This window comes from Convolutriloba macropyga, chromosome 1 (genome assembly GCF_964194025.1).
Source record: "Convolutriloba macropyga chromosome 1, txConMacr16.3, whole genome shotgun sequence".
Taxonomy (NCBI): domain Eukaryota; kingdom Metazoa; phylum Xenacoelomorpha; order Acoela; family Convolutidae; genus Convolutriloba; species Convolutriloba macropyga.
This window is the reverse complement of record NC_134468.1, coordinates 77,481,418-77,494,934: the sequence shown is the minus strand read 5'-3', so window position 1 is coordinate 77,494,934 and position 13,517 is coordinate 77,481,418.

Below are 13,517 nucleotides of genomic sequence, written 5' to 3'. Positions count from 1 at the left end.
AATGATCGTTTAAGTTTTCCTTGGAGTCTGCATCATTATTATTGCGTTTGGAAATATAAGACAACTTTTCACGAGGATAGCAAAAACAGTTACAGCAAGTAAGACACTCCATTCATCCCTGTGAACAAATATGCGTCAAAAGGTTTGCGGATATCTGACTCGAATTATTTCTGCAGGATCAACTTATCTAGTCAAACATTCTGGAAAAAACTAATCGAATTGAATATCTTCTTAATGCAATGGGCCACTCTTGTTTTGGTCAAAATTTATACATTCGATCGATATGCATCCATATTTCAGGTTTAAAAAATTTAAATAAAATCATAACTTATTTACATCTTTCTTCGTTCAAATGTTGAACACAGACTCAATCAACGCAAACTCAATGTTGCAAATTCAATCATAAATCAACAAATGTGAAAACTGATCATTTAATCAATTTTATATTGGGCATCTTCCAAGTTACCACTATTCGTATTTTCTAAAGTTCAAAGAGACACAAGACCCACTAGTGCAGGGAATCTATGGTTTCAAAACTGATTTCGAAATCTGATAAGAATTTGAAATACCAGGTCCACAATTAGGTTTTCCCGTCCAAAATTGGAGGCCAATAAATTGCATTTGATGTTAAGAGTACCAATAGTCAGCGGTTTTTGTGTCTTCAACGATTTGGGGTGAAAAATTGGGACAAACGCAAACAAATTCGATAACTAAGGAAAGCTAGAGGATATTTAATAAAAACTATTCAACTCTCCAAGTCTCGATTTGATACACAAGATGAATTAATTGTCATTTTCTGAAACTAATTATAATCAACAATTAGGCTAAAAGCAACCAAAATATTCAAGCATGTATATCCAGAACAATCAAAAGGTTTCAAAATAACGTTGCTCAGTTTTCCTTTCTTCGGTATTTTGCCACTAATCCAATTTCAGTAGCACAAAGTGCCCATAATGTTGCTCTACTATCTCATAAACTCAACTACTAACACAACTCAGACTTCGAAAAAAGAAATTTAGTAAATTCAGTTGAACTCAAAAAATGAAAAACATTACCTGGCGCACAAATACGTCCTATATCTTGCGGTCACAAAGGACTCCTTCTCATTAAAGAGCAAATGCGACCACTAGAAAAGACACAGGACAACAAGAAACGTCGACAACAATGAATGAAACGCGCACAATACACTGATATTTTAATGAAACAAAAGTCATAACAATGAATCTCACTTTGACGAAATCAAAAAACACAACAATGCATTATTGAGACACATGTATGACCTTTAGAAACCATTAGTTAAGATTGTCAGGAGTCAGAAGCATCGGGATAAAAGCATTGAGAATAGAAGTCGAAATGCCGCACGCGAATAAAAACTCTAAAAGACTAAGAGCACCGCCATATAGCAAGGCGCAGCTCACAGCTTCTCAGCTATAAACAATGGGCCAAAAACTGTTAACCTAGGCTACATTAGAGAAACCTCTAAAGCGAACTTCGACAGAAAAAAGGTTTTAAAATCAAAAATTGTAGAGCAGACAAGCAACCAAAAATGCAACAACTTTTGTCTTTCCTATTTCATACTCACACCAAAACTCTTCATCACAAGTAACTAACGTAGCCTGAAAACCCACAGAAAAGACGCCAAAAAGCACAGAACACATTTGTTGTTTTAAAAATATAAGAGTAACATCGAAATAATCTTAGTTTCATTCTAACAGTAAATGATTTTAAAAAAGTTGCAGTAAAATTGGAATAAAAATTGGAATAATGTCGAGCAAAAAAGCCAGCAAACATTCTACAATTTATGTCTCGCTGATTTCATACTCACACAAAATTCCTCATCAGAAAGCCCTCCAATACTCTTCTTCGAGAGGCCAAAATAGGCGGGCGGCTGGCTGATAGCCCGTTCAGCAGATACGAGGCATTTAAAAACCAATTTATTTCGGAAGAGCAAGCCACCAAAAAGTAAACCTGACACGAGAAACTGAGGGGATGATAGTAGCCTTTTTACTCTGGGCAAAAACTAGGGGCATAAAATTTTAGAATTAAGTTGATTGTAGATAAAATTTGATATAAAATTTCTGAGCATCAGCCTTCCTCAAATCAGCACGAGCAAATTTTCAATTCAGCTACTTTAATTCTTAACGAGGGCAATATACACCAGACAAAACCATAACCAAGTGTGATCCTAAGAAAAAATGGTCAGAAGAGTTATTGCCTTAGAATATCAATCGGACAAAAACAATCCGTAATTATTGTTTGAGAGAAATAAATCAGAAGCCAGCTCAAAAAATCAGATGTAGCTGCGCCTATAAGAGTAACAGCAGACGATTTACGTCATCAATCAAGAAAAAAGTTACATGTCTACTTCTGCTAACTTTGAACTTCGTTCTGAAATAAATTGGTCGTGAGAAAAAAAACACAATAAAGGCAAGACATACGGTTTTTATTGAAAAAGCCTGGAAACATGAGAAAACTGCAAAAATAACTCACAAGGTGCTAGATCCTCAAGAAATCCCTTACTGGATTTATTCACTTGGCGATTTACGGAAATCATACATGAAAATCAACAAGAAGCAAGAACATTACGTTAGCAAGTTTGAAACTCTTGGAAAATAGCGACAAATATTTTAGATTTTTACCCCGAGAAACTCTCGAATTAAAATTGCTCACGAATAATTCCAGCGGTGGGACGTATGGTAGAAAGAGGTCAGCATGTTTATCACGGGCTTTCAGATCACAGAATAGACACACGTCACACGTTTACAAAAACGGTTTCAAACTTTTTCCGAAAGCAATTGATCAACGTACTCATTCAAAATCAACCAGAATATTCAAGCAAAAGTAAAAATAACGTTGCTCATAGTTTTCCGTTGTTTCAACCTTCTGGACCACTAAGGCTAATTCAGCAGCACAAAAGGGCTGTAATGTTCATATAATGTCGCATAAATTCAATTATCAACACAACTGAGACAAAAAAAAACGAAATTTAGTAGCGTTCATTTGAACTCGAAAATCATAAAAGCATTACCTAGCGCACAAATACGCCCCTCGTCCTACGGTCGCAAAAAACATCTCATTAAAGAGCGAATGCGACCAGTCAACATTAACACCAAAACAGAGGACAACAAGAAACGTCGACAATAAATAAAACTCGCAAAACCCGCTGATATTTTATTAAAACAAACAGCGTCAAAGTCATATTAACCACTAATTGCACTTTCACGAATTAAAAAAAAACAAAACACTGCACTATTGACACATGAGTGCCCTATTGAAGCCATTAGATAAGATTATCAGGATCCAGGACCATCCGGATAAAACAACCGAGAATAGAAGTCAAATTGCCAGTCAAAAAACCAGGAGAACCTTCACATAGCTAGCTGACCTTATAGCTTCACTGTTATAAAGAACGGGCCATAAGCTGCTAACGTAGCCTAAAAAACCTCAAAAAGCAGACAACTTATTTCCTTATTTTAAAAATTTCAGAATGCTATCGAAACTATCTTAGTTTTATTCTAACAGTAAATAGTTCTAAAAAAATTGGAGTAAAACTGAAATAATGTAGAGCAAAAAGCCACCAAACATGCTACAAGTTATGTTTTTCCGATTTCATACTCACACCAAATTCTTCGTCAGAAAGCCCTGCAATACTCGTCTTCGAGAGGCGAAAAAAGGCGCGCGGCTGGATGATAGCCCGTTCAGCAGATTACGAGGCAATTCAAAACTAACTTATTTCGGAAGAGCCGAGCAAAAACTAGGGGCATAAAATTTCAGAATTAAGTTGATTGTAGATAAACTTTAATATAACATTTCTGAGCATCAGCCTTCCTCAAATGAGCACGAGTAATTTTTCAATTCAGCTACTTTAATTCTTAACGAAGGCAATTTACACCAGACAAAACCATGAGCCAAGTCTGATCATAAGGAAAATGGTTATTAGAGTTATTGCTTTAGAATATCAATCGGACTAAAACAATCCGTAATTATTGTTTGAGAGAAACAAATCATTAGCCAGCTCAAAAAATCAGATGTAGCAGCGCCTATGAGAGTAACAGCAGACGATTTGCATCATCAATCAAGAAATAAATTACATGTCTACTTCTGCTAACTTTTAATGTTGTTCTGAAATAAATTGGTTGTGAGAAAAAAACACGATAAAGGCAAGACATAAGGTCCTTATTGAAAAGCCTGGACACATGAGAAAACTGCAAAAATAGCTCACAAGGTGCTAGATCCTCAAGAAATCCCTCAATGGATTGATTCACTTGGCGATTTACGGAAATCATACATAAAAATCAACAAGAAGCAAGAACACGTTAGCAAGTTTGAAACTCCTGGAAAATAGCGATAAATGTTTTAGATTTTTACCCCGAGAAACTCTCGAATTAAAACTGCTCACGAATTATTCCAGCGGTGGGACGTATGGTAGAAAGAGGTCAGCATGTTTATCACGGGCTTTCAGATCATAGAATAGACACACGTCACACGTTTACAAAAATGGTTTCAAACTTTTTCCGAAAGCAATTGATCAACGTACTCATTCAAAATCAACCAAAATATTCAAGCAACAGTAAAAATAACGTTGCTCATAGTTTTCCATTATTTCAACCTTCTGGGCCACTAATGCTAATTCAGCAGCACAAAATGGCTGTAATGTTCATATAAATTCAATTATCAACACAACAGACCAAAAAAACCAAAATTTAGTAGCGTTCAGTTGAACTCGAAAATCATAAAAGCATTACCTAGCGCACAAATACGTCCCTCGTCCTACGGTCGCAAAAAACATCTCATTAAAGAGCGAATGCGACCAGTCAACATTAACACCAAAACAGAGGACAACAAGAAACGTCGACAATAAATAAAACTCGCAAAACCCGCTGATATTTTATTAAAACAAACAGCGTCAAAGTCATATTAACCACTAATTGCACTTTGACGAATTAAAAAAAAAACAAAACACTGCACTATTGACACATGAGTGCCCTATTGAAGCCATTAGATAAGATTATCAGGATCCAGGACCATCCGGATAAAACAACCGAGAATAGAAGTCAAATTGCCAGTCAAAAAACCAGGAGAACCTTCACATAGCTAGCTGACCTTATAGCTTCACTGTTATAAAGAACGGGCCATAAGCTGCTAACGTAGCCTAAAAAACCTCAAAAAGCAGACAACTTATTTCCTTATTTTAAAAATTTCAGAATGCTATCGAAACTATCTTAGTTTTATTCTAACAGTAAATAGTTCTAAAAAAATTGGAGTAAAACTGAAATAATGTAGAGCAAAAGCCACCAAACATGCTACAAGTTATGTTTTTCCGATTTCATACTCACACCAAATTCTTCGTCAGAAAGCCCTCCAATACTCGTCTTCGAGAGGCCAAAAAAGGCGCGCGGCTGGTTGATAGCCTGTTCAGCAGATTACGAGACATTTAATAACTCGCTTATTTCGGGATAAACCCGCCACGAGAAACGGAGGGGGATGATAGTAGCCTTTCAAGCTAGGCAATATTTAGGGGCATCAAACTTTAGAATAAGTTATTTTTAGATAAAATTTGATATAAAATTTTTGAGCATGAGCCTTCCTCAAATCAGCACGAGCAATTGAGTTCAGCTACTTTCGTTCTGAACGAGGGCAACTTAGACCAGACGAAAACAAAAGTCAAGTGTGATCGGACAGAAGACGGTTAAGAAGAGTTATTGCTTTAAAATATGAATCGGACTAAAATAATCGGTAATCATTGTTTGAAAGAAATAAATCACATGAAACAGCTCAAAAGGTTAAATGTAGCGGCGCTTATGAGAGTAACAGCAGAGCATTTAGGTCATCACTCAGCAAAAATGTTACATGTCCACTTCTGCTAACTTTGAACGTTGTTCTGACATCCAAAAGTCTTGAGGAAAAAATACAATAAAGGCAAGACATATACGGTCCTTATTCAAAAAGCCTGGAAACATGAGACAAACTGCAAAATTAGCAGCAGAAGGTGCGAGATACACAAGGATTGAGTCACTTTGCGTTTTACGTCTTCCCAACAACGGTACCAACTTTGCCCGTCAGAAATAAAGAATTGATTGAGTCAATGCAGCTATTTCAATACAATTATTCCGGATTAAAGAGATTGTGAATAATCTTTCTTGTTGTAGCTGTCGCTCAGAGCTGCAAATTCGCGGGTAATTTTGGCGGGATATCGGTGCTTATCACCGTTTTTAGCTGGTTCCTTAGTTGCATTGGTATAATAAAATAGATATATTAGTAGTAAGACTGATTATCCACAACTTGCTTGTGGTCCGGCGACCTTTCTGCATCTACGCCATGGTGCGTGACATGCGGTCCCCGGATAAGCGGGGCCAGAGGGCCCATCGAACGGTAGCACCATCGAATAAAGATTATTGGTTCCCTTATTTTGCTACCCAAAGAGAATTATGAATCACTGACCCCTTGATTTTAGACTCCAGGGTCACAAAAATTCCACTGGCACTTGTCAAGCGTTTGCTCATTTCATCATCCGGCATTGGATTGTCATCGTTCCAGACTTCGACGTCGAATCCCTTGTAGCTCGTGAGTGTTTTCAAAGCATTCGGAGGAATTCTCTGGGCGACAACAATTGACTTCCTCGTAACCGCAGACATCACAAAACAAACAACTGAAATGATCTTGAAAATTATTTCATGTACACTAAGTTTCGAAATTTGAAACCAACGAATATCAATGATCGTTTAAGTTTTCCTTGGAGTCTGCATCATTATTATTGCGTTTGGAAATATAAGACAACTTTTCACGAGGATAGCAAAAACAGTTACAGCAAGTAAGACACTCCATTCATCCCTGTGAACAAATATGCGTCAAAAGGTTTGCGGATATCTGACTCGAATTATTTCTGCAGGATCAACTTATCTAGTCAAACATTCTGGAAAAAACTAATCGAATTGAATATCTTCTTAATGCAATGGGCCACTCTTGTTTTGGTCAAAATTTATACATTCGATCGATATGCATCCATATTTCAGGTTTAAAAAATTTAAATAAAATCATAACTTATTTACATCTTTCTTCGTTCAAATGTTGAACACAGACTCAATCAACGCAAACTCAATGTTGCAAATTCAATCATAAATCAACAAATGTGAAAACTGATCATTTAATCAATTTTATATTGGGCATCTTCCAAGTTACCACTATTCGTATTTTCTAAAGTTCAAAGAGACACAAGACCCACTAGTGCAGGGAATCTATGGTTTCAAAACTGATTTCGAAATCTGATAAGAATTTGAAATACCAGGTCCACAATTAGGTTTTCCCGTCCAAAATTGGAGGCCAATAAATTGCATTTGATGTTAAGAGTACCAATAGTCAGCGGTTTTTGTGTCTTCAACGATTTGGGGTGAAAAATTGGGACAAACGCAAACAAATTCGATAACTAAGGAAAGCTAGAGGATATTTAATAAAAACTATTCAACTCTCCAAGTCTCGATTATTTTTTGAAGTAAATTAACAACAGAAAATGTAACAGTATCAGAAAACTAGCTAACTAAATGCACGTCACACAATTCCGTTCATACAAATTACATTTGATACAAAACATTGGCGAAACACAAACCGACTAATGTCGGATAAACTGCTCTCGGACGACAGCGGGGGGGGGGGGGGTAATTTAGCTTAGACATTCTTTATGGGTTCAAAATCTCCGACCGCATAGGGGTTCGAACCCGAGACCTCCAGGATAGCAGCCTGACATCTTACCTACTAACCTACAACGGCGAGCAAACTCAGCCGCCCAATCGCTTTCACATTAGCAACAAACAATGAGAGCAATTGAGATCACTCCAAAATGAAGTGCAGCGTGAAAAAATCACTTGAGAAGTCAAAGAATGTTCCGGAAAAACTCGTTAAAATTGGCAGACACAAATTTTGAAAAAAAGATCAACACGTGTACAATAATTGCTTCAAGCTTCGTACGAGGGAAATTAAAAACCAATGAAAGGCGTAAAATCTCCAGTTATTGAAAATGAAGAAAAAACGCAAATTTAAAAACTTCACTAAAACACCCTTGAAATTGATACTCTAGCATAGTGTAATAGTTTTGCTGAAAAGAATGCAGATTAGGTTAAACAAAAAAATTCTTAAACTCTGCAGATAAAAAACTCTCCATCTCAGCGCAAATAAATTCAACTTTTCTCCCTCTTTAAAAAAACTGCATCTTAGGAAACGCAGAATTATTCCCGCCACTGCTATTCAATTCTGTTCATTATTTGAATCTAAAGATTTCTTCACGTGCGGTTTTCTTGTCACAAAGTCGTTGAGGATAGATTCGGTCAGAAATTGCTTGCTCCCGAGGTAATCCTAGATAAGTCAAAACATCTCAACAAAACTCCATCTTCAACAATCCCCATACCTCCCATCGACACCAATCCCAATACCCGTCGACACCAATCCTCATATCTTTGCTTCAATAAAAACTAGTATCAAGTATTTTCAAGAAGAAATCAATATTTTCAACATTCAATTAATTATCAAAAAATTTAAAAAGAAACAACCTTTGCGAATACTGTCTATTGCCAGTGGTTTTTATGTTACGCTGTCAAGCTTCCTGGGACCAGTTTCACTATACTCACTATTAAAAATATTTGCGCTAAGAAATCCTCGTACAGGTAAAATGAGATTTCTGTCATATCGTAAACTGTTAATCAAATTCAAATTTAGGTAGTTCAAAAAATTTAAGAATTAATTATTTTTTTTTATCATTCCCAAAAAATTGGAAGTTAAATTAGTAATCCAAAAATTGGACGAGAACAGTGTAGGCTAAACTAATGGCTCTAGGAAGAAGTTATTTTGATGGCAGCTGTAAAAAGAAATAATTTTCTCTACCTCAAAATTAAGTTAAATTAAGTGCTTTATGGGAATTAATTAAAGCTGCCCCTTTTTAAAAAGTATTCCAATCTTTCAGTTCAAAGTTTAGTTATTCCTATTTTGACACAAAATGGAGATTAGATTGAATGCAAACCTATTTTCCTATTTTGATTAGATTCGAATATCCAAACGCTGTATAAAAAGTTCAATGTATTTGTTGAGTAACGACTCTTTACAAGAATATCGAAAAATATGAAGCCTATATTAAAGCTTAAATGAAGCTTATACCTCTCAATTTATATTGATAAAAAATGCTTTGATTTTTTGAATAATTAAAATTTTCTGTCCTTAATCATCACCATTCTTTGAAAATTTCAGATGAATAATATTGGGAAAACTTTACAAACATAACCGACTAACATCGGGCGAATTGCTCTCAAGCGACCGGCGAGCAGCTGGCTTCCTCCATCAGTAGCTAGGCACGGTTTAGTGAGGCTAGCTTTAGCTTAATTGAAGGGGCGTGAGGTGAGCGCAGCGCGGGGGGGAGGAGGCTGATGAGAGGGGGGCGGCGGCAAGAGGGGGGGGGGGGGGGTGGCAACCTCTGAGAACCGCCCTTCACACCATAAGTATAAGTCTCCAAAACAGTTTCTGTGAATCGCATACTTGGAGACTAGTGAGCTGAAAGGCTCTAAGAGAACTTAATCCCCGCCGGGCGCTACCTGTTTATCCCGTTTTTGGGGTCAAAACGTCTAATGAGTCGGAGAAAACTCGGTCGAGCGAAAAATTGCATTAAAAAAGATCAACAGAACTAATATAATCTAATATAATTGCTTTAAATTTCGTTTGAGAGCAATTAAAAAGGTCAATCAATTTATGAGCTACATTAGATTAAACATACGGAAGGCATTTCCTTCTATTTCAGTATTTCTTTTAAAAAATGACTAGTCAATCGGCTATTAAAAAAGCAGAAAAACTATAACAGAATAATAGATTATGGATCAATCTATATCGAGATTTTGAGAGGCTGTACTAAGACAAGAGAAAGCTACAAATGAATATTTTTAAGAAAGAATTTTTAGCTCAATGAGGTCAACTTGAGGTTTCTCTTAGGATGAAAAGAAACTTCGCATTGAAAAGCATGTGCAAGAGCATGCAAGCGGTGCTCGCATAACTTCAGTCGAGGATAATGCATTAAAATTCAAAAATATCAGTATAAAGACGTGATAATATCAGTAGTAGCTAATCCTATTTCACTACGGGGAAAAGGTATAGGAATTTATTGTTTTACCTCCATTAAATTATGATCCCTATTGTGCAATTTCTTGGCATTAGAGGCTTACATGTTTTATTCCCCACGTACAGGAGGGGATAACGAAACAAGCAATATATTTGTTCCGACCCCACTTGTGGGGGAAGGAACTATATACTCAAATGGGTTTTTTTTTTTTTTGTTCAGTGAATTTTGGCCGATCGATATATTCGTCGTAGAGAAATGTGAGTGGTATCATTAAAAAGCTGGTCCAGCGTAGAATTCAAAAGTAAAAAGATTTTTTTGAATTTCGTTTTTTTCGAGGAGTTATCGAGGATTGAAGTTTTGTGTGAACAATGGGATCTTTAGCATGATTGTTCACTTTTAGTACAATTTTCTTCAAACTAAGATCTTTTTTACGAAAACATTAATTCAAATTTCTATAAAAAGAATAAATTTTGAGTTCGTAAAAGTTGAATGCAAGGCGATAGAAAGACTAGTTCTGGTCTCATAGGGAAGTTCACTATCAAAAAAAAATCGAACTCTAATTGAGAGCCCTTTTTTTAATAAAACTTTTCTCTTTTTTGCTTTTTTAAGTCACCTAGAGACAAGTCACATTTTATATCGACGTTCTATTAATGAAAAAACTCCTTTATAGTCGAATGAAGCGCAATGAACAAAAAACGTCGTTTTCAAGGAATTGCTCATGTTTTTTTTTGGCTTCGATTCTGAGTTTTCGTAATTTTGAATGAAATTTTGAATTTCTTTTTGAAGTTTTACTATTTTTTTTGGAGTCCTATGGTAGGGATTCATTGACTAACAGTGCAATATGTTCCATAATGAGCATTAAGTGAACATGTCTATTTCATTGAGGGGGCGGCTAATGGCTGTTAAGACTTAAAAAATAATTTTTCGAATTTTTTTTTGAATATTAAAGAATCATAATCTTATTATAGTGAATTGTAAGTCAGTCCAGGGGTGAGAGCACCCTCTTCCTTCCTACTGCAACCAAAATTAAACTGGTTAGCGGTTTTATCTTCTATCTATTGGTTATATGACTTCAATGACAAAAAATTTCAATTTTTTAAAATTTTTTTTGGATTTTTACGTATTATTGGTTACTTTTGAAATCTTATCACATTATCCAAATATTGACAGTTCCCATTAGCTTAAAAACGATGTTCTGTGGATGACCAATAAAAATTTTAAACAAAAATTTATGGTTTAAATGGCTTCGACACGTTCTTCTTGCACTTTTCTACTGATTTTTTGGTTTTCTCCTGTTTTTTTTTGTTGTTTTAATAGTCATTATACTTACTGTGATCTCATAATGAATACCTATGCATGACAAACATAAATGTACTGCCACCGGGGCATCTTTGAGCGTTTTTATTGACTTCCGTTGAAAGCTATTGAATTTAATGTCTGTTAAAATAAAAATCATTTTTCGAAAATTTTATTTGAACAATAACAATTCCTAAATTTTTCTTGAACTGTTAGTGAGTTTCAGTATTGACTGGACCCACTTGCTTTTTACTGCGACTAAAAATATTCTGTTTAGCTGTTTTATCTTCTAGCTATTGGTTATATGACTTCAATGACAAAGATTTCAATTTTTTTAAATTTTTTTTTTGGATTTTTTGAATTATTGGTCACTTTTGAACTCTTTATCACATTATCCAAAGATTATTGTAATCCAATTGGCTTAGAGAGGACGTTCAGTGGATCACAGAGAAAGTTTTCAGAGAATAGCTAATGGTTTAATTGTCTTCGACACTTTCTTCTCGCATTTTTCTACTGAATTTTAGTTTTTGCTGTTTTTGTTATTGTTTTCTGTCATAAGACTTATTGTGATGTCTTTTTAACTATCTATGCATGACAGACATCATTTTCCTCCCTATGGGTTATATCTGAGCATCGTCATTGAGCTCCGATGAAAGATTGAGTTTACTGGCTGTTAAGGGTTTAAAAATAATTTTTCGAAACTTTTTTGAAATTCAACCATTCCTAATTTTTTTTCGTGAATACTCTTGGTCATTGTTGGTTCTAACAGAATCCATTTCCGTTCTACTATAGCCAAAATTAATCTGGTTAGCGGTTTTATCTTCTACCTATTAGTTTTAAAACATCAATGCCACGAGAATTCATATTTTTTTTGGGTACTTTATTTTGTTTTTCGATCCTTTTGAAATCTTATCACATCATCTTACTGCTGAGAGTCCCTATTGGTTTAGGGAAGAAGTTCAACGGATCATAAATAAAGTTTTCAGGGAAGAGCTTATGATTTGAGTTGCTTCGACATTTTCTTCAGGCACTTTTCTACTGAATTTGTGGTTTTTGCCTCTCTCTGTTGTTGTTTTCATAGTCATTAACTTGTTGTAAGGTCTTATTGATGAAATACGATTGGCAAAAAAACTTATTGTCCCCTCGAGGCATCATTTATTGTATATACTGGCTTCCGTTGAAGGCTAATGAATTTAATGGCGTTGATAATACGTGTTTTCCCGCAATTTTCGTGCGTCTAATGTATTTGTTTATATTTGTTGATTTTTTGAAATTATATTGATAAAAAAGGTTTTCCCATTGCTCCTGAAAAATTAATTTAAAATTGAAGAGTGTTTAGTGAAAAGTTCATTTTTTTAATGCCTTCGACCCTTTTGTCGCTCAATTTTTTTTCCTGAATTCGCTGTTTTTGTTCTTTAGGTAGCCGTAAATTGCTCACAGATCTCATAGGCTTGTAATTGAGGACTGAATGAATGATGTTGCTCGAAACATTCAGTATATAGCGAATAGGTTCCTTTCGTCAAATTTAACTTCTATTCATCAATCAGATGTCCCATCGAATTTCGTGTATTTCAAGAAATAACATATATATTGATATTATGTGCCACTGTTGTTTCGTTTTTCTGAACGTTTATTGAATGGCCATTTTTTGCGTTTCTTTTTCTCTTCCTTCAGAACAATCGCGTAATAACAGATCCCAATGGTTTTTAAATGTGGCCCAAGTAAACTTATTTAATCTTTCAGTATAAATCCTTCAACTGAAATAGCAGAAATAACAACTGAATTAAAAATACATATTCAGATGATAGGTATTGATTTTAATGGTAGCAAAGGTTTGTGTTTTCGCAAATCGTTTGTAATTTTTTGAGTTTCTCTTTAGTTTGTTTCTATGGCATAGTCTGACCACAGACGGGTGCTTTTGGTTTTGTAATGACTTTTTAGTAATTTATCAAGGATTTTTTTATTAAAAACCAATGTTTTTTAAGATTTTTGAATTTTCTTGGTGCAAAAAATGTTGATTAATTTTTAAGTTTCGCCTCACTGTTCGTTCTTTTTGTCGGCTTGTTACCTAGTCTCGTTAAGAAAACTTTTCATCTGCTGTATAGTTAGTAAAAGGTAAACTTGTGTAGTT